Source organism: Mesoplodon densirostris, chromosome 16, assembly GCF_025265405.1.
Source record: "Mesoplodon densirostris isolate mMesDen1 chromosome 16, mMesDen1 primary haplotype, whole genome shotgun sequence".
NCBI lineage: Eukaryota > Metazoa > Chordata > Mammalia > Artiodactyla > Ziphiidae > Mesoplodon > Mesoplodon densirostris.
In genome coordinates this window covers 47,132,675-47,155,650 of record NC_082676.1, presented here as the reverse complement: position 1 = coordinate 47,155,650, position 22,976 = coordinate 47,132,675, and positions in this window count along the sequence as shown.

The following is a 22,976-nucleotide window of genomic DNA, read 5'->3' as shown; positions in this document are numbered from 1 at the left end:
TTATAGAAAATACAACTAATAAATATAGAAGGAAAGAAGGCATTAAAAGATTATCAATGAATTATAAAATTTGTGGCTAAAATTTTATGAGACATGCGATATTTATATACTTTCTCACAAGATGCTTATTAATTTAAAAAAGGGAAAAATAGAAACTTTATAGATAGAGAAGCTTAGTGATACAAATTTAACCAGTTGATCGAAGTTAGCATTGCAGATACTGGGGCAACCTGACATGATGGGCCTCCTGATGATATGATGTACTGAGAAAAACACAACACTTCTGCAGAGTTCTGACAAAATTCTTAACTCAGATCCAGTCATGAGGAAACATCAGGCAAACTCAAAATCAAGGACATTCTACAAAATAACTGACCTGCACTCTTCAAAAATGTCAAGATAGGAAAAGACAAAGGCATGGAACTGTTCTTGATTAAAAGAGACAAAAAAAGACATGACAACTGAATCCCATGCATTATTCTGGATTAGATCCTGGACTAGAAAATAAAAATAGCTTAAAAGGATATATTGGGAGAATTGACAAATTTTGAATATGGCTGAGGATTAGATAATAGTATTGCATCAGTGTTAAAATTTTTGATTTTGATAACTGGACATGTAAGAGAATGCTTTTGTTCTGAGAGATACACACTGAAAAAGCACACCATTTCTCAGAAAAAATAATTCTATACGTATTTTCTTTTTTTTTCACAACTTTATTGGAAAATAATTGCTTCACAATGGTGTATTAGTTTCTGCTTTATAACAAAGTGAATCAGTTATACATATACATCTGTTCCCATAACCCTTCCCTCTTGCGTCTCCCTTCCTCCCACCCTCCCTATCCCACCCCTCCAGGCGGTCACAAAGCACCGAGCTGATCTCCCTGTGCTATGTGGCTGCTTCCCACTAGCTATCTACCTTACGTTTGGTAGTGTATATATGTCCATGCCTCGCTCTCGCTTTGTCACAGCATACCCTTCCCCCTCCCCATATCCTCAAGTCCATTCTCAAGTAGGTCTGTGTCTTTATTCCTGTTTTACCCCTAGGTTCTTCATGACATTTTTTTCCCCTTAAATTCCATATATATGTGTTAGCATACAGTATTTGTCTTTCTCTTTCTGACTTACTTCCCTCTGTATGACAGACTCTAGGTCTACCCACCTCATTACAAATAGCTCAATTTCATTTCTTTTTATGGCTGAGTAATATTCCATCGTATATATGTGCCACATCTTCTTTATCCATTCATGTTGATGGACACTTAGGTTATTTCCATCTCCGGGCTATTGTAAATAGAGCTGCAATGAACAATTTGGTACATGACACTTTTTGAATTATGGTTTTCTCAGGGTATATGCCCAGTAGTGGGATTGCTGGGTCATATGGTAGTTCTATTTGTAGTTTTTTAAGGAACCTCCATACTGTTCTCCATAGTGGCTGTACCAATTCACATTCCCACCAGCAGTGCAAGAGTGTTCCCTTTTCTCCACATCCTCTCCAGCATTTATTGTTTGTAGATTTTTTGATGATGGCCATTCTGACTGGTGTGAGATGATATCTCATTGTAGTTTTGATTTGCATTTCTCTAATTATTAGTGATGTTGAGCATCCTTTCATGTGTTTGTTGGCAGTCTGTGTATCTTCTGTGGAGAAATGTCTATTTAGGTCTTCTGCCCATTTTTGGATTGGGTTTTTTGTTTTTTTGTTATTGACCTGCATGAGCTGCTTATAAATTTTGGAGATTAATCCTTTGTCAGTTGCTTCATTTTCAAATATTTTCTCCCATTCTGAGGGTTCTCTTTTGGTCTTGTTGATGGCTTCCTTTGCTGTGCAAAAGCTTTTAAGTTTCATTAGGTTGCATTTGTTTATTTTTGTCTTTATTTCCATTTCTCTAGGAGGTGGGTCAAAAAGGATCTTGCTGTGATTTATGTCATAGAGTGTTCTGCCTATGTTTTCCTCTAAGAGTTTGATAGTGTCTGGCCTTACATTTAGGTCTTTAATCCATTTTGAGCTTATTTTTGTGTATGGTGTTAGGGAGTGATCTAATCTCATACTTTTACATGTCCCTGTCCAGTTTTCCCAGCACCACTTATTGAAGAGGCTGTCCTTTCTCCACTGTACATTCCTGCCTCCTTTATCGAAGATAAGGTGACCATATGTGCGTGGGTTTATCTCTGGGCTTTCTATCTTGTTCCATTGATTTATCTTCCTGTTTCTGTGCCAGTACCATACTATCTTGATTACTGTAGCTTTGTAGTATAGTCTGAAGTCAGGAAGCCTGATTCCTCCAGCTCCATTTTTCGTTCTCAAGATTGCTTTGGCTATTCAGGGTCTTTTGTGTTTCCATACAAATTGTGAAATTTTTTGTTCTAGTTCTGTGAAAAATGCCAGTGGTAGCTTGACAGGGATTGCACTGAATCTGTAGATTGCTTTGGGTAGTAGAGTCATTTTCACAATGTTGATTCTTCCAATCCAAGAACATGGTATATCTTTCCATTTGTATCATCTTTAATTTCTTTCATCAGTGTCATAATTTTCTGCATACAGGTCTTTTGTCTCCTTAGGTAGGTTTATTCCTAGATATTTTATTCTTTTTGTTGCAATGGTAAATGGGAGTGTTTCCTTGATTTCACTTTCAGATTTTTCATCATTAGTATATAGGAATGCCAGAGATTTCTGTGCATTAATTTTGTATCCTGCAACTTTACCAAATTCATTGATTAGCTCTAGTAGTTTTCTGGTAGCATCTTTAGGATTCTCTATGTATAGTATCATGTCATCTGCAAACAGTGACAGCTTTACTTCTTCTTTTCCGATTTGGATTCCTTTTATTTCCTTTTCTTCTCTGATTGCTGTGGCTAAAACTTCCAAAACTATGTTGAATAAGAGTGGTGAGAGTGGGCAACCTTGTCTTGTTCCTGATCTTAGTGGAAATGGTTTCAGTTTTTCACCATTGAGGACGATGTTGGCTGTGGGTTTGTCATATATGGCCTTTATTATGTTGAGGAAAGTTCCCTCTATGCCTACTTTCTGCAGGGTTTTTATCATAAATGGGTGTTGAATTTTGTCGAAAGCTTTCTCTGCATCTATTGAGATGATCATATGGTTTTTCTTCTTCAATTTGTTAATATGGTGTATCATGTTGATTGATTTGCATTATTGAAGAATCCTTGCATTCCTGGAATAAACCCCACTTGATCATGGTGTATGATCCTTTTAATGTGCTGTTGGATTCTGTTTGCTAGTATTTTGTTGAGGATTTTTGCATCTATGTTCATCAGTGATATTGGCCTGTAGTTTTCTTTCTTTGTGATATCCTTGTCTGGCTTTGGTATCAAGGTGATGGTGGCCTCGTAGAATGAGTTTGGGAGTGTTCCTCCCTCTGCTATATTTTGGAAGAGTTTGAGAAGGATAGGTGTTAGCTTCTCTAAATGTTTGATAGAATTCACCTGTGAAGCCATCTGGTCCTGGGCTTTTGTTTATTGGAAGATTTTTAATCACATTTTCAATTTCAGTGCTTGTGATTGGTCTGTTCATATTTTCTATTTCTTCCTGATTCAGTATTGGCAGGTTGTGCATTTCTAAGAATTTGTCCATTTCTTCCAAGTTGTCCATTTTATTGGCATAGAGTTGCTTGTAGTAATCTCTCATGATGTTTTGTATTTCTGCAGTGTCAGTTGTTACTTCTCCTTTTTCATTTCTAATTCTATTGATTTGAGTCTTCTCCCTTTTTTTCTTGATGATTGTGGCTAATGGCTTATCAATTTTGTTTATCTTCTCAAAGAACCAGCTTTTAGTTTTATTGATCTTTGGTATCATTTCCTTCATTTTTTTTTATTTATTTCTGATCTGATTTTTATGATTTCTTTCCTTCTGCTAACTTTGGGGTGTTTTTGTTCTTCTTTCTCTAATTGCTTTAGGTGCAAGGTCAGGTTGTTTATTCGAGATGTTTCTTGTTTCTTAAGGTGGGATTGTATTGCTATAAACTTCCCTCTTAGAACTGCTTTTTCTGCATCCCATAGGTTTTGGGTCATTGTGTCTCCATTGTCATTTGTTTCTAGGTATTTTTTGATTTCCTCTTTGATTTCTTCAGTGATCACTTTGTTATTAAGTAGTATATTGTTTAGCCTCCATGTGTTTGTATTTTTTACAGATCTTTTCCTGTAATTGATATCTAGTCTCATTGCATTGTGGTCGGAAAAAATACTTGATACAATTTCAATTTTCTTAAATATACCAAAGCTTGATTTGTGACCCAAGATATGATCTATCCTGGAGAATGTTCCATGAGCACTTGAGAAAAATGTGTATTCTGTTGTTTTTGGATGGAATGTCCTATAAATATCAATTAAGTCCATCTTGTTTAATGTATCACTTAAAGCTTGTGTTTCCTTATGTATTTTCATTTTGGATGATCTGTCCATTGATGAAAGTGGGGTGTTAAAGTCCCCTACTATGATTGTGTTACTGTCGATTTCCCCTTTTTAGGCTGTTAGTATTTGCCTTATGTATTGAGGTGCTCCTATGTTGGGTGCATAAATATTTACAATTGTTATATCTTCTTCTTGGATCGATCCGTTTATCATTATGTAGTGTCCTTCTTTGTCTCTTCTAATAGTCTTTATTTTAAAGACTATTTTGTCTGATATGAGAATTGCTACTCCAGCTTTTGGTTTCCAATTGCATGGAATATCTTTTTCCATCCCCTTACTTTCAGTCTGAATGTGTCTCTAGGTCTGAAGTGGGTGTCTTGCAGACAGCATATATATGGGTCTTGTTTTTGTATCCATTCAGCCAATCTGTGTCTTTTGGTGGGAGCATTTAATCTACTTACATTTAAGGTAATTATCGATATGTATGTTCCTATTCCCATTTTCTTAATTGTTTTGGGTTTGTTATTGTAGGTCTTTTCCTTCTGTTGTGTTTCTTGCCTAGAGAAGTTCCTTTAGCATTTGTTGTAAAGCTGCTTTGGTGGTGCTGAACTCTCTCAGCTTTTGCTTGTCTGTAAAGGTTTTAATTTCTCCATCAAATCTGAATGAGATCCTTGCTGGGTAGAGTAATCTTGGTTGTAGGTTTTTCTCCTTCATCACTTTAAATATGTCCTGCCAGTCCCTTCTGGCTTGCAGAGTTTCTGCTGAAAGATCAGCTGTTAACCTGATGGGGATTCCTTTGTGTGTTATTTGTTGTTTTTCCCTTGCTGCTTTTAATATGTTTTCTTTGTATTTAATTTTTGACAGTTTGATTAATATGTGTCCTGGTGTATTTCTCCTTGGATTTATTCTATATGGGACTCTCTGTGCCTCCTGGACTTGATTAACTATTTCCTTTCCCATATTAGGGAAGTTTTCAACTATAATCTCTTCAAATATTTTTTCAGTCCCTTTCTTTTTCTCTTCTTCTTCTGGAACCATTATAATTCGAATGTTGGTGCATTTAATGTTGTCCCAGAGGTCTCTGAGACTGTCCTCAGTTCTTTTCATTCTTTTTTCTTTATTCTGTTCTGCAGTAGTTATTTCCACTATTTTATCTTCCACATCACTTATCCATTCTTCTGCCTCAGTTATTCTGCTATTGATCCCATCAGAGTATTTTTAATTTTATTTATTGTGTTGTTCATCATTGCTAGTTTCATCTTTAGTTCGTCTAGGTCCTTGTTAAATGTTTCTTGCATTTTGTCTATTCTATTTCCAGGATTTTGGATCATCTTTACTATCATTATTCTGAATTCTTTTTCAGGTAGACGGTCTATTTCCTCTTCATTTGTTAGGTCTGGTGGGTTTTTATCTTGCTCCTTCTCCTGCTGTGTGTTTTTCTGTCTTCTCATTTTGCTTATCTTACTGTGTTTGGGGTCTCCTTTTTGCAGGCTGCAGGTTCGTAGTTCCTGTTGTTTTTGGTGTCTGTCCCCAGTGACTAAGGTTGGTTCAGTGGGTTGTGTAGGCTTCCTGGTGGAGGGGACTAGTGCCTGTGTTCTGGTGGATGAGGCTGGATCTTGTCTTTCTGGTGGGCACGTCCATGTCTGGTGGTGTGTTTTGGGGTGTCTGTGGACTTATTATGATTTTAGGCAGCCTCTCTGCTAATGGGTGGGGTTGTGTTCCTGTCTTGCTAGTTGTTTGGCATAGGGTGTCCAGCACTGTAGCTTGCTGGTCTTTGAATGAAGCTGGGTGCTGGTGTTGAGATGGAGATCTCCTGGAGATTTTCGCCGATTGATATTATGTGGAGCTGGGAGGTCTCTTGTGGACCAGTGTCCTGAAGTTGGCTCTCCCACCTCAGAGGCACAGGACTGACTCCTGGGTGCAGCACCAAGATCCTTTCATCCACACGGCTCAGAATAAAAGGGAGAAAAAGTAGAAAGAAAGAATTAGTAGAAGTAGAAAGAAAGAAAGAAAAGAGGGAGGGAGGGAGGGAGGAAGGAGGGAAGGAAGGAGGGAAGGAAGGACAAAAAGAAAGAAAGAAGATAAAGTAAAAAAATTAAGTATAAAATATAATAAAGTTATTAAAATAAAAAATAATTATTAAGAAAAAACAAACAAAAACGGACGGATAGAACCCTGGGACAAATGGTGGAAGCAAAGCTGTACAGACAAAATCTCACACAGAAGCATACACATACACACTCACAAAAAGAGGAAAAGGGGAAAAAATCATAAATCTTGCTCTCCAAGTCCACCTCCTCAATTTGGGATGATTCGTTGTCTCTTCAGGTATTCCACAGATGCAGGGTACATCCAGTTGATTGTGGAGCGTTAATCCGCTGCTTCTGAGGCTACTGGGAGAGATTTCCCTTTCTCTTCTTTGTTCTCACAGCTCCGGGGGTCTCAGCTTTGGATTTGGCCCCGCCTCTGCGTGTAGGTCACCGGAGGGTGTCTGTTCTTCGCTCAGACAGGACGGAGTTAAAGGAGCCGCTGATTCGGGGGCTCTGGCTCACTCAGGCCGGGGGGAGGGAGACGCACGGAGGCGCGGCGAGCCTGCGGCGTCAGAGGCCGGCGTGACGTTGTACCAGCCTAAGGCGTGCTGTGCGTTCTCCGGGGGAAGCCGTTCCTGGATCCCCGGACCCCGGCAGTGGCGGGCTGCACAGGCTTCCCGGAAGGTGGGCGTGGACAGTGACCTGCGCTCTCACACAGGCCTCTTGGCGGCGGCAGCAGCAGCCGCAGCGTCCCACGCCCGTCTCTGGGCTCCGCGCTTTTAGTCGCGGCTCGCGCCCGTCTCTGGAGCTCCTTTAAGCGGCGCTCTTAATCCCCTCTCCTCGCGCACCAGGAAACAAAGAGGGAAGAAAAAGTCTCTTGCCTCTTCGGCAGGTCCAGACTTCTCCTCGGACTCCCTTCCGGCCAGCCGTGGCGCACTAACCCCTTTAGGCTGTGTTCACGCCGCCGACCCCAGTCCTCCCCCCTGCGCTCCGACCGAAGCCTGAGCCTCAGCTCCCAGCCCCGCCTGCCCTGGCGGGCGAGCAGACAAGCCTCTCGGGCTGGTGAGTGACGGTCGGCACCGATCCTCTGTCCGGGAATCTCTCCGCTTTGCCCTACCCAGGTACGTGGGGAGTTTCTTGCCTTTTGGGAGGTCTTCTGCCAGCGTTCAGTAGGTGTTCTCTATACATATTTTCTTATCTAACACCTAGCTAGCTAGCTAGCTAGCTAGCTATCATCTACCTATCTAGAGAAAATGTAATTCAAATAGGGCAAAATGGAAATAATTGATCAATCTAAGTGAAAATATGGGCGTTCATACAACTTTTCTATAAATTTGAAATTCTACCAAAATATACAAAAATCAAGATTAGCTGGAGAGGTAGGCAGAGTTAAATGCAGAGATCATGCAGGTCCTTGTTTATCATCTTATGGATCTGAGGTAAGAACATTTGGAAACTCTTGAAAGGCATTAATTTCAAGTGCATCAAGAGAGGATGCGAGAACCCCTCTGTCTGGGCAGGAGGTGATTGTGTCTGGCTGTGGCTCTGGCATGGAAACGGTGATGTGTAGAGGGATTTAGGAGATTTAGGTGGAGGGAGAAGAGGCTGGACGTTATGACTAATTAGTGTGGGAAGTGAGGCAGAGGACAGAGTGTGTCTTGAGCAAGGGAGTGGATGGCTCCTCTCACTGAGTTGAAATAACAGGGCTGGCAGACTCCTCTGGACCTGTGACAGTTTGGCTCTGCCTTTCACGAAGAGAGGGTAACTAGACCTGAGTGTACTACTCCAGCTGTGTGCTAAAGTCTGATTCTTAGAGGCTGAGCATCTTTATTTTTCCCTCTTAGGGAGATCATTTCCCTATTTATCCAACTAGCTATTGAACCCTCTTCATGAGTCTAAACCCTCTCCCCCAAATCACAGAGATCCCTGCTCTCCTCTGTACCTCCACTACCACTATTTTGGACAAAACTATCTTCTTTCACTCCTAAACTTTCTAATTTCTTTACGTCTTAACTTTATCTCTGCCCCCTCACATCCATCTTCACACTGGACAGTAATATGACTAATATGCAAATCTGGTTATGTTTCCCTTACCTTAGAAGGATCCCTAATTCCTGATAGAAATGGATCCAGATTTCTTATCTTGGAGTACGAAGACTTCAACCACGAATTCCCCCTACTTTCCAGTTATCTCCCACTCCTCCTATTCACTACATCAGTAAGGCACAGTACCTAAGAGCACCCCAACACATAACCACTGGATCCTTTATTCAAGTTTTTTTTCAGTCTGAGAATTTGTTTCATTTAGAAAATATAATGACAATATTGCCATATTTGTACGATTGTTATGAGGATTAATGGAGGTGATGTTGGTAAGGCACTTAGCACACTGCTTGGCACATAGTAATTGCTATACTAAAGGTGGTTGGAGAGAGTGCCTCTCCAGACACCCATCAATGCTCATTTCCTCCTCTGGGTCTTTGCAATTGTTCTTTTTTTAAAATAAATTAATTTTTACTGGAGTACAGTTGATTTACACTGCTGTGTTAGTTTCTGCTGTACAGCAAAGTGAATCAATTATACTGTACATATAACCACTCTTTTTTAGATTCTATTCCCATATAGGTCATTACAGAGTACTGAATGGAGTTCCCTGTGCTATACAGCAGGTTCTTATTAGTTATCTATTTTATATATAATTGTGTGTATATGTCAATCCCAGCCTCCCAATTTATCCCTCCCTCCCTCCCTTTTCTCCTTGGTTACCATGAGTTTGTTTTCTACTTCTGTGACTCTATTTCTGTCTTGTACATAGGTTCATTTTTACCACTTTTTATATTCCACATATAAGCAATATCATATGATGTTTGTCTTTCTTTGTCTGACTTACTTCACTCAGTATGACAATTTTTAGGTCCATCCATGTCACTGCAAATGACATTATTTCATTCTTTTGATGGCTAAGTAATATTCCATTGTATATACGTATCACATCTTCTTTATCCATTCCTCTGTCGATGGACATTTAGGTTGCTTCCATGTCCCGGGTATTGTAAATAATGCTTCAATGAACATTGGGATGCATGTATCCTTTCAAATTATGGTTTTCTCTGGATTCTGCAATTGTTCATATACAACAAATTCTTCTCTACTGTAAAGGCTCAGATCAAATGTCATCTCTTTTGAAAAGCCTTCTAGAATTAGGAGTGGTAGCCTAATTATCTCACTGATTCAACAAATATTTATTGGGAGCTCACTGTATGGCTGGAACTATTATGACACTGAGGATAGACCAGTGAAAGGAGTTTGTTGTCCCCATGGAACACACATTCTAGTATGGAGAGGTAGAAAATAAAGGAAACAAATGAATATACAAGGTAACTGGAGAGAGTGCCAAATTTCTTATAAGGAATTAAACATAAGAATGTGAAAGAAAGTGAGCCAGATTGGAGGCCACAGCAGAGGAGGTAGTCAGGGAAGGATTCCTTGACTTCAAAAGTGAGCTGAGAACTGAATAAAGAAAGGAAACCATGGGACTTGCAAGAGGAAGAATATTGCTGGCAGGTGCAAAGGACTGGAAATTGAGCTTGTATTAACCCAGGAACCCAGTGTGACTGGAGTATTTTGATCAAGGGGTAGAGAGAAACAAGATGAGTTTATAGACTGGTTTATAGACTAGTTTGTAGTCTAGTAAGTCACTAGATTATGCAGGACCTGAGAAGCATAACTAAGTCTCAGATATACAAGGATTGGTGGTCTCTAAGTTCCATCTTATAATAAAAAAATCGACTGGGAAAAGCAAAGAGTGATTCTATTCTGATATAGGAAAACTGATGAGGATTATTTTCTAAATATGTTCTATGGTTAATACGAATAATAGATATGTAACTAATGAAAGGAAATTTCAATGCAAGTGTATTGAGGGGTACATCTTTGTGAGTGTTAAAAGCATTGCTATTTGCTTTACTTGCAATTGGAAATATATACTTCAAAATCATGCAATATTGAAAGTTATGGTGGAACAAACCTTATTCTGCAGTTAAGTATCTGAGAATCACAGAGTCAGTCAAGGAAAGATAAATAAAAGAAAAACAGCTTCTGAGATTTATCTTTAAAAATGAAAATATTCAACAATCTGTTTATCCATCCATCCATCCATTGATGGACATTTGGGTTGTTTCCACAGTTTGGTTATTATGAATAATGTTACTATAAAAATTCATGGGCAAATTTTTGTGTGGACATATATTTTCATTTCTCCTGAGTATATACTTAGGAGCGGAAGTGTTGGGTCACATAGTAAACCATGTTTGATGTTTTGAGGAACTGCCAAACTGTTTTCTACATTGGCTGTACCATTTTATATTCCCACCAGCAAGGTACAAGAGTTTTTATTTCTCCATATCTTCATAAACACTTCTTATTTTTCTTTTTTTTAAAAAAATTAAAGACATTGTAGGGGGTGTGAAGTTGCATCTCACCATGGTTTGTGTTTCCTTAATCAATGATGTTGAACATCTTTGCATGTGCTTGTTGGCCATTTGTATGTCTTTGGAGAAATGTCTATTCAAGTTGTTTTCCCATTTAAAAAACTGGATTGTTTGTCTTTTTGTTGCTGAGTTGTAACAGTTCTTTACAGATTCTAGATATTAAAATTGGCAAAGCCACAGAGAAAAAGCAGCTTAGAAGTTACCAGGGTGAAGGGGAGGGGAGAGTGAGAAGTAATTAATGAATATAGGATTTTTTATGGGTGATGAACATATTTTGAGAGTAGAGAAAGCTGATGGTTACACAGCATTGTGAATATACTAAGTACTCCTGAATTCCACACTTTCAAAAGATTAATTGTGTGTTACGTGAATTTTACCTCAATAAAAACATTTGCATGTCAAAATGAGTATAAAAACCTTTCAAAGATGGGGGGCCTAAATAAATGATAAAGGAGATTTACGTTGAATTTTCTTATACCATGAAATAATTTCTTTTGATAAATGTATTTATTATTCTTTTTGCTTGATTAGCCCTCATGCAGAAAAGTTTTCTTACCACTTACAGACCCCTTAGACCTTATTTGCAAGGACCATAGATATATAGATCTTCCTACTTTCCTACCTGTTAAATTCTGTCCATTCTTTTAGATACAGCTAAATCAGGCTGGACATGCATCTCTGAGAAACTTCCATAGCTTGTTGAGTATCTAAACTCTTCAGAAAAAAGGTTGATTTCAGGAATGGATCATGTGTAGTAGTCAGAATAATTGAGGTTGACTGATGCAACAGAAAAACTTGAAATCTCAGTGGCTCAGCCCAACCGAGGTTTATTAATTGTTCTTATTAAATCAGATGCAGTTTCAAAAAACAGATAGGTGATGGATGGATTAAATGATGATAGAGGATTGATATGTGTGATAAAGCAAGTATAATAAGATGTTAATGATAGGTATATGGGTGTTCACTGTACAATTCTTCCAACTTTCTGTATTTTTGAAATATTTTATAACAAATTGTTGAGGGAAATGTAATGTGGGTCAGGTGATCCTCCACTATTATGTAGCTACACCATGTGTAAAACGTAGACCACAAATATACTACATGAAGGAAAGGGACGTATTGAGGATACACACCAACTGTGAACTGCTTTAGCCCAGAATGTATGCCCATCACTTCCACTCACAGTCCATTGGCATCTGGTGCTCAAGAACCTGCACTGAGTGGCCCTTTAGTGTGGATTGGGTCAACTAGACTCCTCCGTCTAGTATTCAATGGGCTTTTTCTCTGTATCTTCCAAAGTTACTGACCAGTGCAGTTCATCTTATCCAACTAGGCTGAGCTCCTTTATAACCAATTGTTAAATTTATAATATACATTTCTCTGCTTATATTGGGGCTGGCACAAGGCTGGTCTTCTACCTTGGGAAACACAAGATCAGACTCAGACTGAACTTTTTGCCAGAAGAAGCTGTCCTGCTTCTCAGGCACTTGGATTTGGACTGGAACTATACCATTGGCTCTCTTGGATATGGACTTCTCAGCCTTCATAATCAATCAATAACTTAATTAATCTGTCTTCTTTATATGTATATATGTATGTCTTTATATAGTACATCTATATAAAATATGTGTATATATAGTTTATATACATAAATAAATATACATATACATAAATAAATATACATATAAAAATATACATATATATCCAATTGATTCTGTTTCTCTGCAAAACACCAATGCAATTCCTGTTTATTTCTGTTCTAGAAAGGAGACTTTACATAGACATTCCTACTGCCCCATGCCCAGATTTCTAGGCATAAAAAGTAGGGTCTAAGATGGGGGAAGGTGACTTCATTCTAGATGGAAAAGCCAAGTGCTGACACTGCCAGTGGTTTCTGTCCCTAGGGAGGAGGGTGGCTCTCATGGGTGGAGTCACTGGGGCTCCTATTCGGGATCAAGTGGGGATGGTAGGGTCATGAATGTCAAAGGCCAACAGAGGCAGAGAGCTAGGTGCCTGGTCCTTGAAGGAAGGTTCCACACAGGTGCACCCACAGTAAATTATTCAGGTCTTTATTTCCCAGCCTCGTCCTCAAATTTCCATTATTAGACACTGCTCTGCCCCTTGCTCCCAAAAGTAAAACAAACAAACAAACAAAAAGTGGTAATTCCCTGGGAGCACTTATCTCATACCCAGTTTATAGTTTTGCGGTGGAAATTGGCCTGGCCTTGGTGGAAACAAGGAAGGCTGACACCGAATCCTGCTTTTCACTTACTACCTCCAAGACTTCAGTTTCTCCTATGGAAGATGAGGGTGTGCTTTTCATCAGCTCTCAATTTTCTTCCACATCTAATTCAATCACTCATTTATTCATCAAGTATTTATTGAAAATGTATATAAGGCACTTTATTACTTGCCAGATATATGTGGAGAGCAAGTTACACATACAGGGATAGATGGACAAATTTAAAAGCCATTGTAGTGCTATATAATAAAGATGGCACTGGGATAAGTAAGTGTACTACAGATGAATGTATAAAACATAATATCCTTTTGAGAGGTAGGCTAGGCCAGAAAAGGCTGTTTGAGCTGAGGACATTTGGTTTGGTAAAGTCACAGAGGAAGAATGTTCCGTTATTCCCTGCACAGGGAGAGTAAGGCTTGAAAATGAGGGACAATATGGCGGCTTGAAGGAAGTAAAAGGATTTCAGTGTGTCTGGAGGCAGTGAAAGTGACATGACAGGAGGATGAAGAAGCAAAAAGAAACTGGACCATCAAGGGTCTTGTTTGCCATATTAAAATTCTTAAATATGCAGGATTCTCTTTTATTATTAGTCCAACCCCTCACTAGCCTTCTGAATGTTCTCATACCCAAGGCATCAAAGATGTAAGCCTTTCCCGTATGAAAACCCAGTGTCTTTCACACCCTCTCTTTCCTCCCAAATGTCTCTGGCAATTGCTGTGTCTGGGTTCCGTCCAGCTCTCCTGGCAGAAAACAGAAACACACACACACATCTTCCAGCCTGGGCTCAGAACACGCAGTCTTCCCTTCAGAGAACATTGCTGCTGGAGACGGAGACATCTAATTTTACAGATCATGGCTTTGGAGGAAAAACGTCACCCCAGAAGCAAGTGGGAAATTATTCACTTCTGGAGAGATGAAAACATCAAGACAAATGGGTCAGGCCCCAAACTGGATTCTTGGACAGTTCACCCAAAGAGCTAGAAAATCCAGCACCTTCTTCCCAGCCTGGCGCATGGTGGTGCAGACTTGGAAGGTGGCAAATGCTCACTGCTGGGATCTTTCTTACCTCCAAGCCATTTCTCATGCTGCTTCCTCTGCCTGGCCCTTCTCCCTCACTCCCCCTGGATACCTCCTTCATATCCTTCAGCTTAAATGTCACCTCCCTGAAAGCCTTCCCTGAACCCAAGTTTGGCTCAGCAAACACTACTCTGTGCTTCCAGAGCACATTCTATACAATTTTATCAAAAATACTCCTAGTGCTATTTTATAATTACTGTTCTATTTGTTTATGTTCTTCTCCTATCAAACCTGGATATTCATGAGAGCTGGGTAAATATATCTTATTTCCTATTTTTTCCCAGCACCTAGCATAGTGCTTGGTAAATTTTTTGCTGAAGGAATATATGAATAAATAAGTGAATGAATTCTAAGGGCCTGCAGTCTCCCCTTGTTAAGCTTGTCCCCCCAAAATTGCTTTCATTTTTTAAGGCCTCAGTGTCTCAAATAATCATATATCAGGACTAGAGGCGCCTTATAAAAATAAGTCAGTGATTCCCAAGTTTGGTTGGTGAGATGCTTTCCTTCATGAGGAAGAACCAGTCTGTATTTGTGTATAAGCGAGAGCAGAGCATAATGTGTAGTTTAAATAAGCATAGGCTGATGACTTATATTATATGTTACCTGCCACCTGTAGGATCCCTGCAGCCTGTATGCCATGCCAAAGAGGAGCTAAGAGATGAGACATTCTGATGTAGTCTGACCTTTCATCAGACCTTAAATCCTTAATGCAGCATTGCCAGACGAATGGCCAAGCAGGTTCTGCTTGGTTGCCTTTCCTGCTGGGGAGCTCTCTATGTTCCAAGGCACTTTATCACTTATCCCAGGGCTTTTCAGTCTCAGCATTGTTGATATTTCAGGCTGGATGACTCTTTTTGATGCTTCTCACCTTTATTTTGTGCTTAGAAAATTTATCTCTATACATTTGTATGCTTTTTTTAAAGAATAGTATGTGTGTATGTATATATATATATATGTACACACATACAAACGTATATATACACACACATATGTATATATTCTACAATTTACTTTTTCCCCTCCTTATTGTTTAATCTTTTACAAAATGAGGAAATTAACACTGATGCAATAATATTGTTTAAGTACAAACCTTAGTAGTCAGATTCCATCAATTATCCCCCAAATGTCTTTACAGTAAGAAAATCACCTTACTGTAGTCACCTTTGTGGTTTATTGGTTTACGTGTGTGTGTGTGTGTGTGTATGTGTACATGTGTACACACATAAGGCTGAGCTGCTATAATAGAGAAACTCAAAGTTAAAGTGTCTTAAACAAAAGGGAGTTTCGTTTTTCTCTCACAGAACAGTCCAGGGGTACAGGTGGTAGACAGGTTGAGCAGGTTGAATTGCCTCCCTAAACATGAAGCTTCCTCTGTGGTTCAGACCAGCTGCCCCATTTCTGTCCTTCTCCCATCTCATAAGGAGGAGGTCAGAGATCAGGGGATCCTCTGCCCAATCAGTTTAGCAGTGGCTAGTTTACTGTCACATGACCACCCATAGCTGCAAGGGAGGCTGGGAATGTGTCCAGCTGAAATGGCAACATGGGACAGAATGGATAGTGGGGAACAACCAGTGATCTGTTTCAAACAAGGAGAGGAGGCTGCATCTAAAGCTGGGATTTTCTGAGGTGTGTGTTTGTGTCTATTTAAAGGGGCCAGGAGTCAATCACTCAGACAACACTTAGAGCTAATGCAGGGTCTTACGTGATGATGAGAGAAGATGATATTTAAGCATCTTGCCCCCTCCTGGTGTTGTAATGGAAGACCCTACTCGGGAAACTTGAGTTCTAGTCTCATTTCTAGCATTTATGGCCCCCAAATTTGGACCCAAGGGTAGTGAATATCTTGCAGGACACGTTCCACAAATTTTTGGATCCAGGGTTGGGCATGTGGTTTAGGCCAGGCTAATCAGAGCATTTCTCCAGTACAGTGATTGATTTAGGGATGGGCACATGGCATAGGACTGGCAGGGCAATAATCCAGATAATTTTGATGGAGTTGTAAAAGAGATGCTCTTGTTCTGCCAGAGTTATTAAAAAGATAAAATGCAAACTCTGAGACATTAGTGACTATTTTTGCCACTGGTGGGAAGAACCCAGCTGAGAATGAAGCAGAGCTGAGAGATGAAGAGAGATTGCAGATGACATTATTCAAAACACCTGGATCCAGCCATGCCTGAAACTGTTAATCCTGGAATTAGTTTCATGAAGAATAAATCCCTGTTTTGGCTTTTACCAGTATGAATTAAGAACTTGGAATGAAAATAATGCTAATAAATCACATTCCAACACCTTTGCTTTTTCTGCCATATCATGGATCTCAGACTCTAGGCTCTTCCTAGAATATCTAGGTAGCTTTATAAAAAACACAGATTCTCTAAAAACTTTTAGTTCCACCAATGTGAGGGGGGTTCACAATCTATTTTTTTAAAAGCTTCCCAGGACTTTTTAATAGGCAGTTAAATTTGGGAACATCTAATTACTCCATGCTGTCTACTCACATGAGTATTGCTGTGTGACTTTGAAAAATCACTGAACTCTCTGGGGTCACTTACTTGTTTTTACCTTCACTATTTATATTTTTTAATTTTTTATTGAAGTATCATTGATTTACAATGTTGTGTTAATTTCTGCTGTACAGCAAAATGATTCAGTTATACATATATAAACATCCTTTTTTTTTTTTTTTTTTTTTTCTTTTTTTGCGGTATGCGGGCCTCTCACTGTTGTGGCCTCTCCCGTTGCGGAGCACAGGCTCCGGATGCGCAGGCCCAGCGGCCATGGCTCACGGGCCCAGCCGCTCCGCGGCATATGGGATCCTCCCAGACCGGGGCACGAACCCGTATCCCCTGCATCGGCAGGCGGACTCTTAACCACTGCGCCACCAGGGAGGCCCTAAACATTCTTATATATATATATATATTTTTTTTTCCTTACAACAGAAAGATAATTTTTAAGTGGCTTTCTTGCCCTAAAATGTGCCATGATGACAGTCCCTGGAATTGTCATGGCCTCTTCTCTCTGCTCCAAAGTTGTGCACGTGTGCACGCCACCCTCCCCTCACACACACACACACTGCAAGAAAGGCACCTCTGAGGCCTTGGCCCACTTTCTATAACAGACTCTTACCTCTCTCTAGCAAGTGCTGACAGGTGCAAGCTGAGAAAGATACAGGCCCTGTTTGAAGCATCGTGATAAGAGAAACTGGGAGACAGGCTGAGGAGAAGAAACAGAAATATTGATCTCAGGAACTGACAGGTTTTACTGAAGGATCCGATGGTAGGAGAGGGTGAGCCCAGACTGAAAAGTTTATACTTTCCCTGTGCAAAATTCAACTGCAGCAGAATCTTGATTAAAAACATTTTCTTGTGTACACCAGATCCCAGAATTCAGGCCTCTTCATCCCATTTCTGAAATTGGCAACATTTGACATTCGAGGGGCCTTCTGTGCCTTGAGCATGCAGTGTTCTTTTCTGTCTCTGTCCTTTGCTGCCTGGGCTCCCGGGCCCCACTCTGAGTCTTGGGAATGATTGCCCCCTTGTAAGACACAGGTCAAGCAGACTCTCTGGGAATCTTGTTGGTGCTCCAGGCAGCTCCTCCCTTTGCTGGGCTTCAAAGACGTGGTCAAGGTCTACGGACTCCTGCACTCTGTGTTGTCATGATTTGTTCGCAGCTCTCCCCCACTAAGAGAGGGCAGGCACTGTGCACTCAGGATGAAGTCAGTGCTCAGTAATTTCTTATGAATGAACAGAAGAACTGAGAATAGGTCAAGTAAATAGGAGAGAATCTTTATCACACCCACGGGGTTGTAGACTGAAGATGGGTTGGTGGAAATCTGTTTAACATGCATCATACATGCATCAGCTTCTCAAAGAATAATTTAATTTTTCGCATGGCCATCATTTTGAACATCCACTAGGACGATGGTTCTCAATCTTGGGTTCGCCTGAGAATTATCTGGAGGCTGGCTAAAACACAGATTCCTGTACTCCACCCTTCCCCACACAGAGATTCTAATTCAGTAGCTTCAAAGAGGTATGAAGTCTGTATTTCTAACAAGTTCCCAGGTGATGGTGATGCTGCTGGTGTGGGGATCTCACTTTGAGAACCACTGTACTGGATTAAGTTACCCTAGTCCAGGGTCTTTGAAATAGGTAGCCTTGTTGTCCCTATACCACATTTCTTTATAGCACTGCATCTTTTGAATTCCCCTGCTGGCTTTTCCATCACGTTGTTGCATTCTTCCTCTGTGACACCAGAATTTGTGTTCTTCCATCATGCTGTGATTCTTCCTCGTGATGCTGCATTGCATTATGCATGAAAGCTGGGACCATCAGGCTGCAGTAGACAGGGAAAACTTACTGAGAGAAGAGGCTAGAACTGTCACTGCTGGAGTCAGGGAAACCAGATCAACAACAGGATAATTAAGAAAAGGGTGTGTGGGGCTTCCCTGGTGGCGCAGTGGTTGAGAGACCACCTGCCAATGCAGGGGACGCGGGTTCGTGCCCCGGTCCGGGAAGATCCCACATGCCGCGGAGCGTCTGGGCCCGTGAGCCATGGCCGCTGAGCCTGCGCATCCGGAGCCTGTGCTCTGCAACAGGAGAGGCCACAACAGCGAGAGGCCCGCATACCGAAAAAAAAAAAAAAAAAAAAAGAAAGAAAAGGGTGTGGGAAGCAAGCTGAGAATTCAGAATTTCACGTGGATTGTACCAAGAGAGATTAAACCTTTGAGGTGTTCCTTGACCCAGTGGTTCTAGTCCATGGCTTCCTATTAAGATCCCCAGGGGAGCCTTTATTACAGGCTGATGCTCTGGTCCCACTTGAGACCAATGGCATCAGATTCACTGGGGCTGGGAGCTCAAATATTGTTATTTTTTAAAGTTCCCCAGTGAGGGAATTCCCTGGTGGTCCAGTGGTTAGGGCTTTGCCTTCCAGTGCAGGGGGTGCAAGTTTGAACCCTGGTCAGGGAGCTGGGATCCTACATACGTCGTGGACAAAAAACAAAAAAAAAACATAGAACAGAAGCAATAGTGTAACAAATTCAATAAAGACTTTTAAAAAATGGTCCACATCAAAAAAAGCTTAAAAAAAAATTGTTCCCCAGTAATTCCAATAGGAAGCCAGCCTTGACAATCTCTGCTGGGATTCCTCTGTTTCCCAAGCCCCCATCATCCCCCAATTTTTTTTTTTCATCCCCAAATTTTGATCCTTGACTTTGGGCTTTGTTTAGGCACATGTCTTAGCTGTATCTCTTTCACCTTTGCCATTCTTCTCACTATGGTTCCCACTTGCATGAGAGATCTAAATCTCCTTCCTTGGGCTGCCTTGCTTCACAGATGGGTTCTGGGAAGGTCAAGAAACACAGAAAGAACCCCCTATAAAAAGCAACCACACTAGCGTCTCCCTTTGTCACACTCTACCCCTTTACCCTACTTTATGTCCAAAATAACACTTACTGAACTCTAAAAGTGTCTTATATTAATACATCTATGTGTTTACTTATGAAACATCCATCTCACTTCACTAGAGAATAAGCGTCATAAGGGCAGATCTCTGCCCGCTAAGTACCCAGCACAGTGCCTGGCATGTAGGATGAATACCTCTCTGTTGAATGAATTAATTCATTCAAGTAATCCCAATACTTACTTCCATCACAAAATTCTCATGGGAAACCAGAACTTCAATTCTTCCAGAGAAAATAAAAAGTTGAAGATCCTACTAAAATCTTATCTCTTCTTCAGAGTCCCATGAAAAGACATAGCACAGACTCCTCTGTGCTGGCTGTTACAAAGGGTGGACGACAGTGGACACCCTACCTTTACCCCCTGAAGCCTGGTTTCCAGAATGTTTTGTGTTGCAAGTGCTTTCTTCTCTTCCACAGAGCTAGTTTGGATGCGAGTAGCAATTTTGAAAGGCTTCTTTTATTTAAGATTCACTTGACTAGCATGAAAGAAAATGTAAAAAGATAAGGGGGTCTAAAAGAATAAGATGTGTGTGTGTGTGCGTGTGTGCGTGCATGCACGCGTGGGCTTAGGTATGTTTGTGCTAGTTGTATAAAAAAGATTATGCATAAGAAAGAGAGAGTGGTTTGTATAAATGGAAGAATTAATTATAAGTCCTGGTTCATTGTAGGAGCTCAAAATATAATTGAATGCTAGCTACCCAAAGATGCATGGGAGAGTTGAGCAGAGATGGATCCTGTTGGCCCAGACCACAAGAAACCCTTGGATTAACTGTTAAACCACAGTTAAGCCAGAGTCATAAACTAACTATGCTGTCGTTTTAAGCCACTGAGTTCTTGCAATGGCTAGTTACACAGCAAAAGCTAACTGATACACTATCTTAGACCTAGAATCTTCCACGTGATGGATAACAGACCATGAGTATTAGCATGTTTGTGTTAATTTCTATTCCTGCACACACATTATCAAAAATTTAGTGGTTGAAAGCAACACACACTTATTATCTTATAGTTCTGTGAGCCAGGCATGACTTAGCTGTGACCTCCACTCATAATGATGCTTATAATGCTGCAGTCAAGGTGTCAGCTGGGGCTGCAATCAGCAACGGACTGCCTTTGTTGGAATACGGCAATTCCTTATGATTATAAGACTGATTATAAGCCAGTTTATTGCTGGAGGCTGCCTTCAATTCCTGGCACGTGAGCCTCTCAACATAGGTAGCCCACAATATGGCAACTTGCTCATTCAAAGCCAATAGGGTGTGAGAGAGAGACCTCAGCAAGATGAACACTGCAGTCTTAGTACATAATCATATATGCATAATCACATATATTCTGTCACCCTTGCCATATTCTAATGGTTAGAATTAAGTCACAGGTCTCTCCCACACTCAAGGGGAAGAGATTATACAAAGCTGTGAACAACAGGAGGCAGGGATCATTGAGGGCCATTCCCTATCATGTTAATCTCAGCATACTGCCCTGCAAGGGACTTCTGCCTCATTTACTCTTTTTTTTTTTTGCGGTACGAGGGCCTCTCACTATTGTTGCCTCTCCCGTTGCGGAACACAGGCTCCGGACGCGCAGGCTCAGCGGCCATGGCTCACGGACCCAACCGTTCCGCGGCATGTGGGATCTTCCCGGACTGGGGCACGAACCTGTGTCCCCTGCATCGGCAGGCGGACTCTCAACCATGGCACCACCAGGGAAGCCCGCCTCATTTACTCTTCACTAGACAAACATTTGCTGAGTGTCTTCTACACGGTTGGCACTTGGGATACAGCAGTACAACAAGTCACAGAAAGGTGGTGACACTGACAAGGAGCAGCCCTATATGTCATTGCGAAGATTTTGGCTTTTACTTTGAGAAGGAGGAGGAACCTTTGGAGAGTTTTGGGTAAAGGAGAGGTAGGATCTCACTGATATTTTAAAACAGCTACAGTGGCTGGAACTTTGATTATAGACTTCAGGAAAAAGAGTTCTGAGGTTGCTATAATAGCTTTGTGAGTGATGAGGGAGGGTTGGATCAGGAGGTAGAGGTGCAGAGAAGAGCTGAGGAATGACTTACTTCCCAACCAGGGACTTGAGGCTTTTCCTGGGTCTCCCCCCAGCCCCCTGCTTGGTAGAAGAAGGACACTGTGCTCAAACTTCTTGTCAACTCAAGGGGAATGAATCCTTTGGCTGGAGAGGGCGGGTCTGCTTTCGATGGTTGGCCACCTGCAATGTCTTCACCATCAGCCTTTACATTTGCTACTGACTGTTGCTTAGACTCCAGCAACAAGCAGTTGTTACTGAACTCAGGTTTGGCTGCTCACTGCTCAAAAGCCAATAATTCAAGAGGCAAGTGCAGTAGAAAGGAAAGATGCTTTAGTCAGAAAGGCTGGCAACCTGGGGAGAAGGTAGACTTGTGTCCAGAGACCAATTCCCAAGATTCTGCTCAGCCATGACACTTTTTAAAGGAAAAAATGGGGGGAAGAATCTCAGTGAGTCATGGAGGCAAGAAGTTTGGTTCTGCATCAGTCTCCACTGCATGCAGACTGGCTGACTCTCTCTTCTGATGTCATCTTGCCTGGGTGATCTGCCTGTAGGATTCCTTAGGGGGCTGTTGAGGGTAGAGAGCTAATCATTCTTTAACTACTTAATTCTTCATTCTTACTTTATTTTTTCTGGGAAAAGAATCAATAGGTTAGACAAGGCATGGTGCACATTCAGGACAGCATAAGTCAAGAGTTAGGTTAAATTGCCTAGTGATCTCATTCCTATAATTAGGTTCTTTTAAGGTTACAGGGGAACAGAAATGGGCAAACAGGAAAGGGGCAAAAGAGCTACTTTCATAGTGGTAAAAGCTTATAGTCTTTGATGTCAAGAAGGTCTGGAACGGAACTGAATAGTTACTGCCTGGATGAGCCTTATTTTCTGGTCTGCAAAATGGGGATAACAAGGCTGAAGCCCCAGGTTAATTTGTGAACCAAATAAAATAATTCAATGAAATGCCTTGCTGGAACAACACTAGTCTCTTCTCTCTCCTTCCATACGTCTTGCCCTCTCCCTGAGCAATTTGGCCTTGTTCTGACAGTCTGTCTCTGTTTCCTCCGTTTGATTGTGATGATGGGGGCTTGGACTAACATAAGGCAGCCACTTTCAAAAACACTGTGGATGCTTTTGAAATGCGTTGGTAACTTTTCCAGGCTGAGATGAGCACTCCTCACCCCCACCAGTTCTTCCCCAAGGGGATGGAATGCAAATCCAGCTGCTGCTCAGATGGAGCTGCCACTCTACTCAGAGCCAGTAGATTGGAATGTC